General features: G+C 34.6%; 1 long non-coding RNA gene across 1 annotated transcript; it reads left to right on the forward strand.

The window, feature by feature from the left end:
• The first annotated feature begins 380 nt into the window (after positions 1 to 380).
• Positions 381 to 2,524, forward strand: LOC113303803. Its single transcript, XR_003337773.1, has 2 exons — positions 381 to 743; positions 2,070 to 2,524. It is a non-coding gene; the product is annotated as an uncharacterized LOC113303803 (long non-coding RNA).
• The last annotated feature ends 12,758 nt before the right edge of the window (positions 2,525 to 15,282 follow it).

Consider the following 15,282-nt stretch of genomic DNA (forward strand, 5'->3'; position numbering starts at 1 on the left):
ATGAAACAATGATTTTGCACCCACTGTAAGCTGGGCTCGCAGATTATCCAGCACAACACAGTCACGCTCTTGACTTTGTCACGCGGGATATTCATCGATGCCAAGCTCACACGGTGGATAAATCATTTTCGTTAACGATATTGGATATGCACTTTAAAATTTAGTCATTAGATGTGTGTACCAGTCCCTGTTCGCACAAAGATTTAAATTAACGAGGTCGGCTAACAAAAACTTTTAACGAAAGTGTTTGACAAAGCACTGCGACGGTAGGATCTTTAATATCTGACGGTCAAATATTTTATGAAGTGACACATTAATTACTTTTGTTATATGTTTGGTCACGACTTGATTTATAAATGTCCACTTAAAAACTGAAAATCAGTAAACTTCTCCTACATACATCCGTACCCTCCTTAAACCTAAAAAAAATCCGTTTCAATGAGAGTCGCTTTCCCATTCAACACCGGCACCTTTTCAAGTTATTTTCGAAACCCCTTCAACATCACCATGATTCAACCTAAAATCAACAATTAAACCTCTGTTTCACCGGCTCTACGGCACCAATTAGACCATTGCTGCTCATATATCCTTTGTTATTTTGGTTCCTATCTATTTTTGGCTTTGCTGCTGCTGTATCGAGTAGATATTCAAAAAAGATTTCTCAGATTTGATTTACTTCAAGCTTCCTTACCATATCCTAGTTCTTCTAGTTCGATAATCGATTATTCCTTGCACGTTTTCAGGTAACAATTAATTTCTTCTACAAGTTTGCTGATTTAAGTATCTTCGTCAAGATATAAGCTAGGGTTTGAGGATAATTCTTCTGTGGTATGTTCGATTTTAGATCCAGTTTGCTCTTATTGAATTATTCTGTAAAATATTTTAACCTGTTTCTAATTAGACTTTCTTATTTAATTCGATAAATCAAAACCCTTGCCTTTGCTTTTCACAAGATTGTTAATCGAAGTGAAATCCCTTTTCTCCCTCAGTTGTTTTCCCCTTAAGTTAAGCCTTTTGGTCTAGTTTTAATTCAATTTTTCCTTGAACTTGTATTGTGTTTCTCTGCAATTTTGTTAATGTTCTTCAGCCCACCAGAATTCTATCTGCTTCACAGCTTGTATGGTTTTTTTTTTATTTGATGGCGGGTTCCTATCCGGTATAGGCCTTTTTTTGTGTGTCTGGTGTGTTTGTTTTGAAGGTTAAAGGTAATTTATCCGGTGCAGGCCTCCCCTGTTCTTGTGTTTTAGTGCTTGTTGTGGTTGTTTTTGAAGGTTCAAGGTAGTTTTATGTATCATATATTTTGGGATTTAGTTTCCTGCTTGGTTTCAGTTTGCTATCTGGATTGTTCTATGTTTTAAGACCAAATATGGATTTATTTTGTGAAATATCTTTTATGCTGAAGTTAGGGAACCTTGTTTTAGTTTTTCCTGAATTGGAGTTTTCTACAAAAACGTTTTTATTTTCCTTGACACGGAATAACCTCCTGATAAACCTTAGCTTGAAGATTTGGCTTATTCAACCCAGTATATTATTCGACATCTTTCGTGCATCAGAGGTGAAACCTAGGGATATTCTGTTCTCTGTGCATCATCTCCTTCATGTGTATTTGAACTTCGAAGCCTTCCAACAAACTTGAAATCTAAAGTTTTCTTCACAGCAAGTCGCACCAACGATAATCTTATCATCATGTTGATAACCAATTTTAAGGAAACCAAGAAATTGCTACACCATTATCACAAGAGCAAGCAACAAATCCTAATTGGATGTTAATGGGTCGGTGGAACAACCACCTTCTAAATAGTCTCTTGATATTATTAGTATATAGTAGTCTGTTGTGTCTCAAAATTTAGTTTACTTGGTGCATTTAGAAGTCTATTGTCTTTAATTATATGTAATTGCAAACTTAATTAGATCTTAATCTAATCAAGTATTTTAGTTCTTAGTCCTGGTCAAAAACAGTCTAGTCTTAATAATTAGCGCCGTTTATTTAGATAATATAATTGTAATAGTTAGTTTAGACCATCCTTTTTTTCTCGCTTCACATTCATATTGAGATCCTCCTGCTATAGCCTTTAGTCAAAGGATTCGATATGGATCAAGCTAAACAAAAGGAAGACTGAAAGGTAACATACGGGCAGTACTCCTCAGCATATGGGCACAAATTCCTGACTAGCAACTTCATTCAATTGCATCGGATCCATCTATCATCAGCTAAGTTCTTATGGACATTGTCCTGTCCATCAAAATACAATTTTTCTTGTGGAAAACATTGACCTAAGACCTTTCAACATTCGACTTCAACTCCAACATCCGCCACCGGTGCAACTCCGATCCGAAGACTGCTGTTCAAACTCCGCTTCAACAAGATGTTGTATAGTTGATGAATTTTGGGGTATTACATACCCTCATGTAATAGGCCCTCAGTAGTTATTTAATAAATATCATGTTTCAAAAAAAAAATTGTATTCTTATTGACAATTCCTTAGACGTGAAGAAGAAAAACAGTCGAAGTACTAATTATGAAGCCTACATCCTTAATCTCAAATACACCTACAAACTATAATCCTTACTCCTCAAAACCATAACATTTCGATTACCAAACCCACAACGCCACTAACCCTTCCACAAAATCAGTAGGCTTCACTGCCACTGTTAGCCTCTTTCTAAATAAATCAACGAAAGAAGCAAGTTTACTCGTCATTCAAAACTATTTTACGATTGAACTCTTTGACAACTGTTTTTTTCTAACCCTAGATTTGATTGAGGCTTCGTAAAAATTTCCACCACTAAGTATATCAATCCAGCCAATCCCACTACTCAGTTCAGTAATCTATTATTGATCAATTGAAAAATTCTAATTAATGGACGATTCATATTTTCCAAGTTTAATCAAAGTTATCAAACATACACACTCCTTTAAGTTTAATCAAAGTTATATAGTCTTTTTCATATTCTCGGTTAGTGATTAAACCAAACACATCCTCTAACCAAAATTTTGTGATATTGTTAGAAGAAATTGTTACATATGACGGTTATTATTTTTGTCAAATAGTTTTGTTAAAATCATTTGTTGGCGGACCGCGATCCTTTTTTATTAGAAGAAATTGCTTCTGCTTAGCATTAGTGACGATCCTTTTTTATTAGAAGAAATTGCTTCTGCTTAGCATTAGTGATTTGATCGACAATTATACCGCTAATAATATATTGAACAAGATCATTAAAATATATATGTTAAAAGAAACTTCAAGATTTGATTAAAAAAATTAACGATAAATAAAGCTCCACTGAAAATGAAAAAAAAAACATTATTGATGGATATCCTTGAATGTCTGTATATTAGACAACATAACTATAACAGACATGACCACTAAAAACGAGTTGCACTCTAGTTTTTGGTCTTCTTCTAAAAGTGTTCTTATTCATTTGTTTCCCAATCATCCGAAAAATACCGATAGCAAAACACTACAAATCACCTTATTTTTACTATTGAACTTTTTCGGCTGCCAAATAAAAAATAATAATATATAAATTGATAAACTAATGGTCCATTAAAGAAGCAGCATGAGGAAGACGAACACCCAATTGTTTAGCGATTGTTTTCAACTTATGAAGTAGGTTTTCTGCGTCAGTCACTAATACCGATCCCGTTATTTTCTTAACCCGCGGAAAATACATTACCTGATTTAATTATAATATACGGTTAAATTATTCATGATGCGATCCATAATTGGGTAACCATTAGTAAATCTTAATGTTCATGACATTATTTCGTTTACTATGTCATCTTATGAAAACAATGGTTCTCTCTAAATATTGTTGCTCTAATTCGCACAAAATCACTTTTTTGCCGATGAATAAATTGTTAAAATGAATATCATTCAATTTGTTGATACATAAACAACTTACCCGGAGGAAGGTGGTAGATTTCATGTGATGTTGAGCGTATTCAGAGATGAAAACATCTATAAACTCGATGCCTTTTAGCATTTCTACAAATTTTTGAACATGAGTCGTGGCTCCTAGTGCTTTGTTGTGTACAATCTTCAATAGGTACCTCTCCTCGTCTACTTTATCAGCTTCCATCTAATTACAAATAAATAAATTAAGATAAAACAATTGATGTAAATACTCACAACATTTCAAAACAAACATATAATCAGACGTTTTCTTTCGTTGACTTGATATATAACTTGGCCTAAACCGGAATATAGATTTGTTTAGTATTTGCCTCAGTGTATGATTTAACTCATACATCTAACTCGAAATCAAGTATACAAAATCAAGGGCCTTTAGGTCAAATATATTTTTGTGCTCAGACTTGTTGGAGATTTTTATTATTATATCTTAGTTCATTTAAAAGTTTTCTATAATCTGATAATTTTTTAATGAGATATGATAAATCGGTTACAGACTGAGTCACATTCAGATAAACCTTTTTATTTTGAAGCATGATTCATGTGAACTAGTAGTAGTAGGAAAATGAAAAAAAAATAACCCTATAAAAATCTCATACTTCATCGTATATGAATGCTTCCTAGAGCAAATCTTATGATTAGTCTCGCTCTTTCAAAATGAAGGAGTAACCGACCATTTTGAGTAAATTAGGACATATTGTACACTCCTTCATGCGAAGGAGTAGTTGGTAGTGGACACTACGTAGCACACTGTTAACGGTTTGAAAAATAGTGAAAGACACTACATACAATATGCTGTTAGAAATAAATCCACTTTTCTTATTACTAGTTTTCTTTTTCCAAAAATATCATTGGACGGAATACTTTACGCGTACATCCACTGCAAATTGTGGTTTTTTTTAGTTATTAAACCAAAGACGGTGACTAAATACAACCCAATTGTGGGTTAAATGCAACCAAGACTAAATACAACCGCCACTATTATGTAATTTGCTAGATGCAATCCTACATACTTTTAACAATTTTTTTAAATACAATCCAAACCGCCGGTTTGATTTTATATGTTGTTAATATTTTCCTTCTTAATATGCCTTTCGAATCTAATCTCAAAGCTTCTTTTCCTGATCGAGAGTGACAAAAAATCACCATCAGGAGATGGATATAGTCTCTTAATTAATTCGAAGGATTGGCTAAACCCAAGAAAGAAATTAATTTTAAGAATCGAAAACCCCCTTTCATGTTCTCCACCGAAAAAATAGAGAAGAAAGTAAGAACTCCCGAAACCCTTTCCTCCACATCCCAATTCTGTACTACTGAAAGTATCAACGATTAAAAAGCCTCCCAAGTTAAAAAAATCCCAACCTAAATTAGCTCAGTAACATAAAAGATAGCCCTAAAAAAATTATTTGAAACGTTTATGATTCACTAATTTTTCTCATAGGTTATGTGATGATTATACTGATTTTGTTTGATGATTATGATATTTTTGTTTTAGTTTATATCGATGTTTGTCATTATCATTAATGTATTTAAGAACTTGGACAATATATTTCACAACTACTACACATGAAAGATCAATAGCTGAATTAGAGAACTGCATCTGTTTTTGCCGTTCTTTCTTTCTTTTCTTCTTTGCTTGTTGTAGTTAGACAGTTAGCAGATGATTTAGTGGAGAGGAAAGAAAGGATTAGTATTATCATCCGGTTGATAAAAACATCAAGTTATTATTGATTAGTTTTTTTAGGTTAAAAAAGGGTTTGACTTGACTGCAATCCTTATTTTTAAAACAAAATACATTGTATTTAGTGAAAAACGTGGGTTGTATTTAATCATTGTCGAATCAAATTCCAAATCTCCCCGCCATTCTTTAATTTTCACAAAAACTTTCTTGCACAGCATACTTCCTTCGCTTCCATCTTTACCATAGTGATGAACTTCCTCATTCGTGTGGGTCCTTCGGAACGAAGGAGTTAGGCTTACCCATATCCCATGCTCTTACGCTTCAAATTAAAAATCCCATGCTCTTACGCTTCAAATTAAAAACAAAGAAAAAAAAATGTTTCAAAAAAAAAAAAAAAAAAAACTATATATCCATCCAGTTGCCAGTTTACCATAGTTATAGCGGGGAAAAGTGCACTGTTAGGTGATATGGATGGTCCATCTACCGTCGGCATCATTATCGGCTGGGGCTGATCTTCAGCATTCGCATTGATCAAGCTCTTGTCTGATACCACTCCTAGATGGTGACAAGGAAGATGGTCGGTTTCAACATTTATTGGTGACGTTGGGGAACCTATGATATATCCGCGAGCATCTTCAGTAGCGGCATCAGCAGTATTCGAGATGTTATTCTGATTTTCCATTTCGATTTTTGTCTGGCGAAGTATATCTTGTAGATAAGCCAGAGCATCAACAAGAACAGATCTCTTGTCCATCTACATTTTCAAATAATCGTAGAAACTCAATCACTATATAGCGGATATGCATGCATGAGAAAGACAACTAAAAAATAGACAAAGAAAAATACCTTGGTAATGTTAGGGACCATCCCTCTCAAGGTGAGTAACCGTTTGTTCAATCTCTTCCTTCTCATGCGTTCAAATATTAGATTTTTACCTAAAACTGATGACGATTGATTGTCATCACCAATATTTTCTTCATCATAGTCCTCTTCATTATCAATAAGAAGATCTTTAAGGAAATCCTCGGCTGCTCCTAATGCATCATCTTCTTCTTCTTCTTCTACATGATTAACAAGGACTACTTGTTTACCTTTCTTTCCTCTTTTTGTCTGTCTAACAACAGGTTCCCCTACTACTTTAAGTAACTCCGTCGGACGCTCTTGTATTTCTTGTACTCGTGATAGTTGTTGTTCAGAAGTACTGCTATGTGGAAGGTTAATCAAGAGTTCGACGTTGTTGTCAACGTGGATTACTATATTATCTTCATCAAGGTGAGGTACTACTGCAGGTAATAATGATGATGAAGACTGTGGCTGATGACCATCTTGATGATTATCATCTGCTGCTTGCTGTTGCAGCGGCCACGTCGTCTGAACATGAATGTACTGATCAATAAGACCATCATTTTCTTGAAAAGAACCGTTGGCATCTATTAATAGATCAGGTAATAATGATGTTAAAGACTGTGTTTGATGACCATCTTGACAATTATTATCTGCTGATTGCTGTTGCAGAAGCCATGTCGTCTCATCATTAATGTACTCACCAATAAGACCATCATTTTCTTGGTAGGGGCCATTGACATCTGTTAATAGATTATCGGGTTGAACATCATTAGATGGATGATTAGTATTATACAGTTCTTCACCAAGATGATCAGGATAATGTAGATCCGAGTATTGAGTATACCAATCTGTTTCTTCTAGCTGATCTTGACAATCATCAGTGCCATTGTTGAAACTGCTTATCATTCCAGTAGGCATGGTAATATGATCGCCATTACCCTCGCTGGCTAAGGTCTCTGCTGCAGTGTTTGTTTGTACTACTTCCCCCTCCTCAGTCATCAAAAACCCTACCAAATTATCAAATAATTCTTCCATGTCACTTCAGTTACCACAAGAAGAAACAAATCGAAAAAGAAAAGCGCTTCACGGTTACAGTATATGATATGATGATATGAGTAATTATTTTCCTCTACTATCTACGGTTTGATGATCTACTCTACTTACACTAGAAAACAAACCATTACATTTTAGGGAAGCTAGTACGCGAAACAAAATTAAGATAAGGTTACAATTATTGCTGGGTCCCCAATCCCCAATTGCTTGTGGCTTTGTTGTTGTCGGCTAAACATACAGGGACTCAGGGAGTACTATCCCAAGCCATGCATTTAATAATAAAATGATACCCGTAATATTCATCTAATTATCTGGTAAAATGGCTGCTAATCAGAAAAAGCAAGTGGGACATCTTTCCTCGAAAATGCGAAACTACTCTAGTCTCTAGTTCTATGAGGTCGCAAATAGAGTGTCCATTAATTGAACCTTTCCATTTATCCTCACTTCTTCATTATGTTTTTGGCATCGTCTTGACTCAAATGAACAGCTTCTTAACGTTGTCTTAGCTCAAATTGTGGAGCCCATGGTCTTTTAGCCATGTAGTGGGTGGGTTCATTTGCATATTTTTGTGAGGGCGTATTTCTTTAGGATATTTTTTTTTCACCTGTATATCGAATGATAATTTTTCTTTCCACTTATGAGTGGTAAATTCTCTTTTCATATGCATATAGAGTGAAATTTTCATTTTTCACTTAAGATTTGAGTGAAAATAAAAATTTCACATGGGTTTTAAATGAAAATTTTGTTTTTCACTCCATTAAATTTTCGAACTTATATGGTATTTGCCGTGAAAATTTGTGTTTTCATTTTGCCTTAAGTCACTGTTTTTCTAAATGAGAAAGAAAGAAGAGCCAGAGACAAAGAAACGAGGAAAGATTGTTCTCTCACCCCTTTCTTAAAAACTTAGAAAAAAAAAAGCACATGGACTTCTTCCTCCTTTGCTCAGATCTAGTCCTTTTGGAGCTAGATCTGAGCAAAGATTGTTTGTTTTTAGGATTTATTTTGTTGTTTTTAATAAATTTCTTCGCTATTAGGGATGATTATTTTCTTCGCTATTAGAGCGGTTATTTTCTTCGCTATTAGAGCGATTTTATCTATACTTTATAGTGTTTCTTTCTACAGATTTTTTCATGATTAGAGTTTTGGATACAAGTACATCGGCGATTTGGGGAGGCAAGATCAAGTTCTTCTTCAACAGACGCATAAGATTTTGGGCAAATCACTCCTCTCTCATAGGAATATCTCTTTTCAAGAAGAGAATCAACCAAAATGGTGGAATTATGATTTCGTATACCATTCCTTTATCAATCTTTACATACAAAATTTGGGTGCTACGTTGTGGATCGCTCTTTCTCTTCGCGGTTTATTTCCGTTCTGCACCTTTCATTGTATTTGTTTCTTGATAATGATGTATTTGCTTTTTCTTAAAAACCATCATGTAAACGTTTCTTAATGGAATGAAATACTAATGGTTTGATTACGAAAAAAAAACGAAGAGAGAGAAAAATTGAACTAAACCATAGAAGTGAGAAAATTAAATATTCTACGGAAATATATTAGGGAGTAATTTATAACTTAAAAAAAATACGTTAATTTAGGGAATAATTAGTTTCGTGTTAAAGGGTCCATGTCCATGGATGTGCGGTCCAAAACGGAAGTCTTTTGGGTTTCTCCTTTTCCATGTATATAAAGTATATTGTACCCATGTAACCAGTGTACTCTATGATCAATAAGAAATCCTTTTCCTCCTTTGCCTCTTTGTCTTGTTCTCGATGATTTACTGCAACACGTTATTAGACACGAGCTCTAATCCTGGCGCAAAATAGATTTTTTTTTTTAGTTATCACCGATTTGTTTTTCATCTGTTAAAGGCCTGGTAATCAACTAATCACGGAATCTGCGTCATTACTTCTATTTTTTTTTCTTTCCTCTGGCGTTGAGAGGTAATCCTTACTTGATCTCTATAAATATACTCTTATTCCAATCGAAAGTGGTGATGGTTTGACGAGTTGAGAGGTAATCCTTACATAACATGATATTATGATTTGATGTTAAAGAAAAAAAAATAGATCTAATTTCTTTTTTATTCTCTGTTGTGATGTGTGATTGGTGTGAGGGTATATCTGATCGTGCTATAGAATAATCTGTCTCATATACATCGTATAATCAATTGAGTGGAAATCCCCATGGAAGAAAATTTCGTCCGTTTTCATTCACAAACAATTCCGGTGTCTGAGAACGAAGCGTTTCTGTAAACGATGGTGTATGTTCGGGGAGGAGGAAGAATCTCCGGTCTGTTTGGGTCCAGTCCACCCGGTTCGATCTGGTCCACCCAATCCGGTCTGGTTCGGTCTGGTCCACCAAATCCGGTTCAACCCGGTGCATCCCGGTCATGTCCAAGCTTGTCTTGTTCCAGTTTTTATCCTGTTACATTTTTTTTTGGGACGTGCGTGACCAAATCTGTTCCGATTTCGCGTATGTATATATAGCGAGAACCAAAATGTGAGGTACTTAACTAATGCACGGTCTTTACATTGAGTATTTGTTGGGCTTGTTTATTTAGTTTTTAGAACATGCCTAGTTTTGTTTTTCCCTTAAGATAAACTGTCAACTTAAATTATGATTGCTTATCTCGATCAATAAGAATTTTCGTCTTAATGTTATTTTGTTTTATTGAATATGATATTGGCTATGGTTGAATGATTTATTTTGTTCAATTGGTTATACCAACTCGATTCCAATGTATTCATTTGAGGTTTAAAAGTACTTGTGAACCATTGTTGCATACATGATATTTTCTCCCTAAATTTGAATGTTTCGTGGAATGTAATCCACGTGCTCGACTATTAAAGAGTTACTTGTTTCAAAAGAGTTGCAAATAAAATCACATGTATTCCAATTTTTATGGAAAAACTCACAAAAGATGATATGAGTCAGAAAATTTTCATTTCTCTACTTCATTCATAATACTAACGAACTAGTATATGTTAAAATATGCAAACAAGAGATCATCTATTTTTAGTAAGCTATTCAACCTAAAGTAAGTGGTTGACATGCAAAATAGAATTCTCTTGACCCGTTGGGATAAAGAAATTTCTCACGTTAAGCTAACCGTAGAAAAATTGAAAATTCAAATAACCCCTAAGTAATGAGGGCTAAACCTACCGACTCATAAAAAGCATGTGAGAAGAGACATATATATCATGGGATGAAGCTAAAATGTAATTCTAACTTCCATCATAAATAAAAGAGTTGGAAATGCATCTGGTTATAGGTGTTGGTATATACAATGTAATGTGTGTAACATAGTAGCAACCAATTTTCACATCAACTTTAATGGCAACAAGAACTTTGCCTAGCCAATTGACTATTTAATTGAACTAGATCAAATGTCTGCATTTATGGAATGGAAAGTACATCATTCCCACGAGACATAAATTCTCTAAAGCACTTGGGATATATCTGGGTGAAATGTAACATATATTCATTCTAAAGTAATTGATTTGAATCCAACTTTTGTTAAATAATAAGACCAAGCCACTTATTAAATCTCTCGAGACTCAATGTCTAAGCTCTGTATGTACTAAAGGACAATCAAATCTTGTTAAGTGCAAAGGGTGTTCATGCGTGAACTATTACCTACCTTTTTGAAAACTGAGAATAGACTTGATTGCATCTATAAATTATTTCTATTAAATGTGGAAGGAAGCATATTCTTAGAAAATTAATGTGTTAATCTAGTGAAATGCAAATCACTGGACTTGAATTACTGAATCCATTTTAACCCAACAATGAACCGATTGGGATTGATTCAGAAAGACTTTGACATAACCATAAGGCACATTGGTTGTGACACGATGTACAAGACAATGAACTAGTAGAATGCGAAGTTATGACATCCATCACAATCAGTGATTTCTAAAGTTACTGGATTTGCACTGTCTCTCCCCATTATGCTTTAAATTAAGAAAGCACGTCACTCATCTTACAAAGTCATTCTTTAGTAAAACATGATTGAGACCATCCTGTTTACTTAGATGCAAATGGAAAATAAATCATTCTTCAAAGAAATAAAGTGTTGTTAGTGAACATATATCCATGCAGAATGCGGACTATTCAAGTAATTTATGGCTCTAATGGATGATTCGACGCGTTGAATCAATTATTACTCACAACAAACGATGCGTTTAATTTTTATAAAAACTCTTAGCGCATATTACACAATGCAAAGTGCAAAGACTCACCATCCTTGTTAATGCTAGAGAATTTACATCAAAAGGAATTGATGAATATTGCATATTTAATAGGATCAATATAGAGCATATTATGCCCATTAGTCTCGCGGAGGCTACCATCAAAGGTTATAGATGGTGTCTAAGGAATAGATTACGCGTACTAACCTATCTTTTATTGTTTTGGGGATATGCAATACTACACGCATCTTACTTAATTCGTTTTTAGAGCCCAATATTAGTCAACCTTTTCTGCGTACCAGTTGGTAAATGGATTTAATCCTGACATTCGTGTTCTTACGCATTTTTTGGTTGCACTATATATGTGCCATTACGACTCCACATCGTATTATGATGGTTCTTCAAAAATGTTAAGTAGTTATGTTGGAAATGAGTTCCCAACAATTATCCGCATTTTAAAACTTTTGGCAGGAGATCTCTTACCGCTAGATTTCCGGTTTTCACTTTAATGAGAAAGTATTCCCGTCGTTAGGGGGAGATATGAAAAAGTATTTTCTAAGGGAACGACAGGAATTGTCGTGGTGTGTTTCCACTGTGTCTCATATTGATTCTTGTACTCCACAAATGTAAATGTGAAGTCATAAAGAATATTTGATTTTCAGAATGTACACTGATATTGCTAAAGTGATGAGATCACACATACCAGCTGCAAACCTACCTGCAAAGTTACAAATCCTCAATAATACGAGATATACACCATATAATAAGGTGTTGAAACTACACTCAGTGGAAGTATAGTTGAGGCTGTGGCTCCATAAAGGAAGCTGGATAGACCACCGGGTTCGATCAATGCTCACCTAGAAAGGAAGTAGATGAGTAAGGAACAACCTAATTTGTATCATTAATGAAATCATCTCATTTGATTGTCTCTGACTATGTCCATGAATTAATACTGGAGGACGCTCAGAAATTTTAAATGATTATAGAGAACAATGAAATCCTGACGGATTATGAGAATGCACATGAGTCAATGGAAGGATCATGCGTGCACAATGATGATATAATCCATAAATAGTTGCTACAGAAATAGAGCACAATGAGATCGAACCATGCTTCATTTTGATTAATTTCAAATAAATAGCATATTTGGCCTATACAATCCAGGTAGAACGTAGTTCTTTGACAAATATACAGGTATTTGATGTGGTAGTGCAACCAACCAAGTGTAAAGCCTATTGGACATACATAATTAATTTGTCATAAAGCATAATGAGAAGAAAGTAGTCTTAAAGTACAAAGACTCGCCTTGTGGCGCGAGGTTTCTCACAAAGCCCTGGAATTGTTCTCTTGTAATGAACATTATAGAGTTCCGCTACTTAGTTATCTTGGTAATTTCAAAAGGACTTGAAATGCATATGTATGTGGTTGTTACATATCTCTGAAAGAATCAAGAGATATAAGATATTTACAAAAGTATTTGATATACTTTTGTTTCCAAATCAAGTAACTCTAAACCACGGAGTGCGTTTACAACCAGATAGAACGTTCACTTATAGATTGAAGCAATCAGGCGGAAGTGGTATACCCGTCTAAGTGGCTATTTGATTTGGAGTAGATAGACAAATAAGTTATTTTTTCTTGCTTATTCCCAAGAAAGTTCCTAATTTGGAAGTAGATATTTATGTCGATGGTACGGACATGATGTGTACTCTTGATGTAATAAGAGACCTTAAAGGATATTTAAAATCCGAATTTGAGATGAAAAATCTAGGAAAAGCTCGATCGATCGAATACTGAGCTTGTGGTATATTATTCCACCAGTTTGCATATGTCTAAAGTTTTATTGCAATTTAACAAAGAAATGCATCCTGATAGTACTCCCATGATTAGTCGAGGTTCAAATGTAATTAAGTAACCATTTCGTCTGAAGGAATATGACGAAGATGTGTTGGGAGTTGAAATTCCCATATCTAAGTACAATATACGCATTGTTGTACTTAGTATAATAATGTACTCGATTGAATTTTACATCCTCAGGGAACTTGTTAGCTAGATATAGCTCCGCATCGGCGCAACGTCATTGGAATGGTATAGTGAAGGTAATCATGTACTTAAAAGTAACCATTGACATAAATTTGTTTTATCCCTACAAAGACATTAAAAGGAATGCTAATGAAAGTGCAATCCAAAAGTTGTTGATTATGAAGGAACAATAATTTTTTCTCCAACGAAAGTAATCAGAGGGAGATATGGTAGATTATTTTCCAAGTCATTACCAATATTTAGTTTCGAAAAATACATGACTAAAGGAACTGTCTGGAACAACTCTGAAAGTAACCAGGGAGATGCCGACATCAGGGGAAAGATCCAAGGATATGATGTCGACATATTTTACTTCAAAATTGAAGATGTGTTGTACTCTTTTCCCTTCGATCGAGAATAGTTTTTCCTAAAGGGTTTTGTTACTCGACAAGGTTTTTAGCGAGACAACACTAAACACATCAAGTATGTTGAACGTTGAAGACATAAATATCGCGTTGATATTACTGAAAATATCTGAATCAAAGAAATGAATGGCGATAGTCTATTAAGAAACGTAACTTCCGGAATCAACAATAAGGTCTTATAAACAGTCAAATCACCAAAGTAATGTGTGATAAACTCCCTTTGACTACAGTAGACTAATGAAAATTGTATGACATAAGGGGGAGCATCTAATGGTGTGTTGAACTTTTTTCCTTCACCGAGGTTACTTTTTCCCATAGAGTTTTATTGCTCGAAAAGGTTTTTAATGAGATAAAAACAAACACTGGGAAGTAATTTCCCAACTAAGGCTATTATCTTTCTCACGAGGATTTTCTGCCTTAGGAGTTGTGAAGCAACAAGTCAACTTCAAAGGAGCAAAGTGATTTCCCACGTTGTACTCTTTCCCCTTCGTCAAGGTTTTATCCCACTAGGTTTTCCTTGTCAAGGTTTTAATGAGGCAACGTATACACATCCAACTATGTTCTAACTTTAATTAATATCGTACTCTTTTTCTTTAGTTCGGGTTTTATCCCTCCGGGGTTTTCCTGACGAAGTTTTAACGAGGAAATTAACTTAGACGTGTCGATCTTTGAGGATCGTATTGCATGTGATGAACTACATGTAAACTACGAGACAACATGTGAATATTTGTACCAAGGTTTTATCCCACTGGGTTTTTCCTTGTCGAAGTTTTAATTAGGAAAATGATTTCGGCACAAGTTATCAAGGAGAGGATGTAAATTGAAGACATAAATTCGAAGCACTATATGTGAAGCACTACATATGGAGTTCGATTATTGATCCGCACAAGGGGGAGTGTTAAAGGGCCCATGCCCATGGATGTGCAGTCCAAAACGGAAGTCTTTTGGGTTTCCCCTTTTCCATGTATATAAAGTATATTGTACCCATGTAACCAGTGTGCTCTATGATCAATAAGAAATCCTTCTCCTCCTTTGTCTCTTTGTCTTGTTCTGGATGATTTACTGCAACATTTCGCAGAAAATTCCACATTTTTTTGTTAAAAAAATGAATCAGATACTTAATTTAAGGAAGTAACGTTAATTTAGGG

The sequence above is a fragment of the Papaver somniferum genome, chromosome 8, assembly GCF_003573695.1.
Source record: "Papaver somniferum cultivar HN1 chromosome 8, ASM357369v1, whole genome shotgun sequence".
Classification (NCBI taxonomy): Eukaryota; Viridiplantae; Streptophyta; class Magnoliopsida; order Ranunculales; family Papaveraceae; genus Papaver; species Papaver somniferum.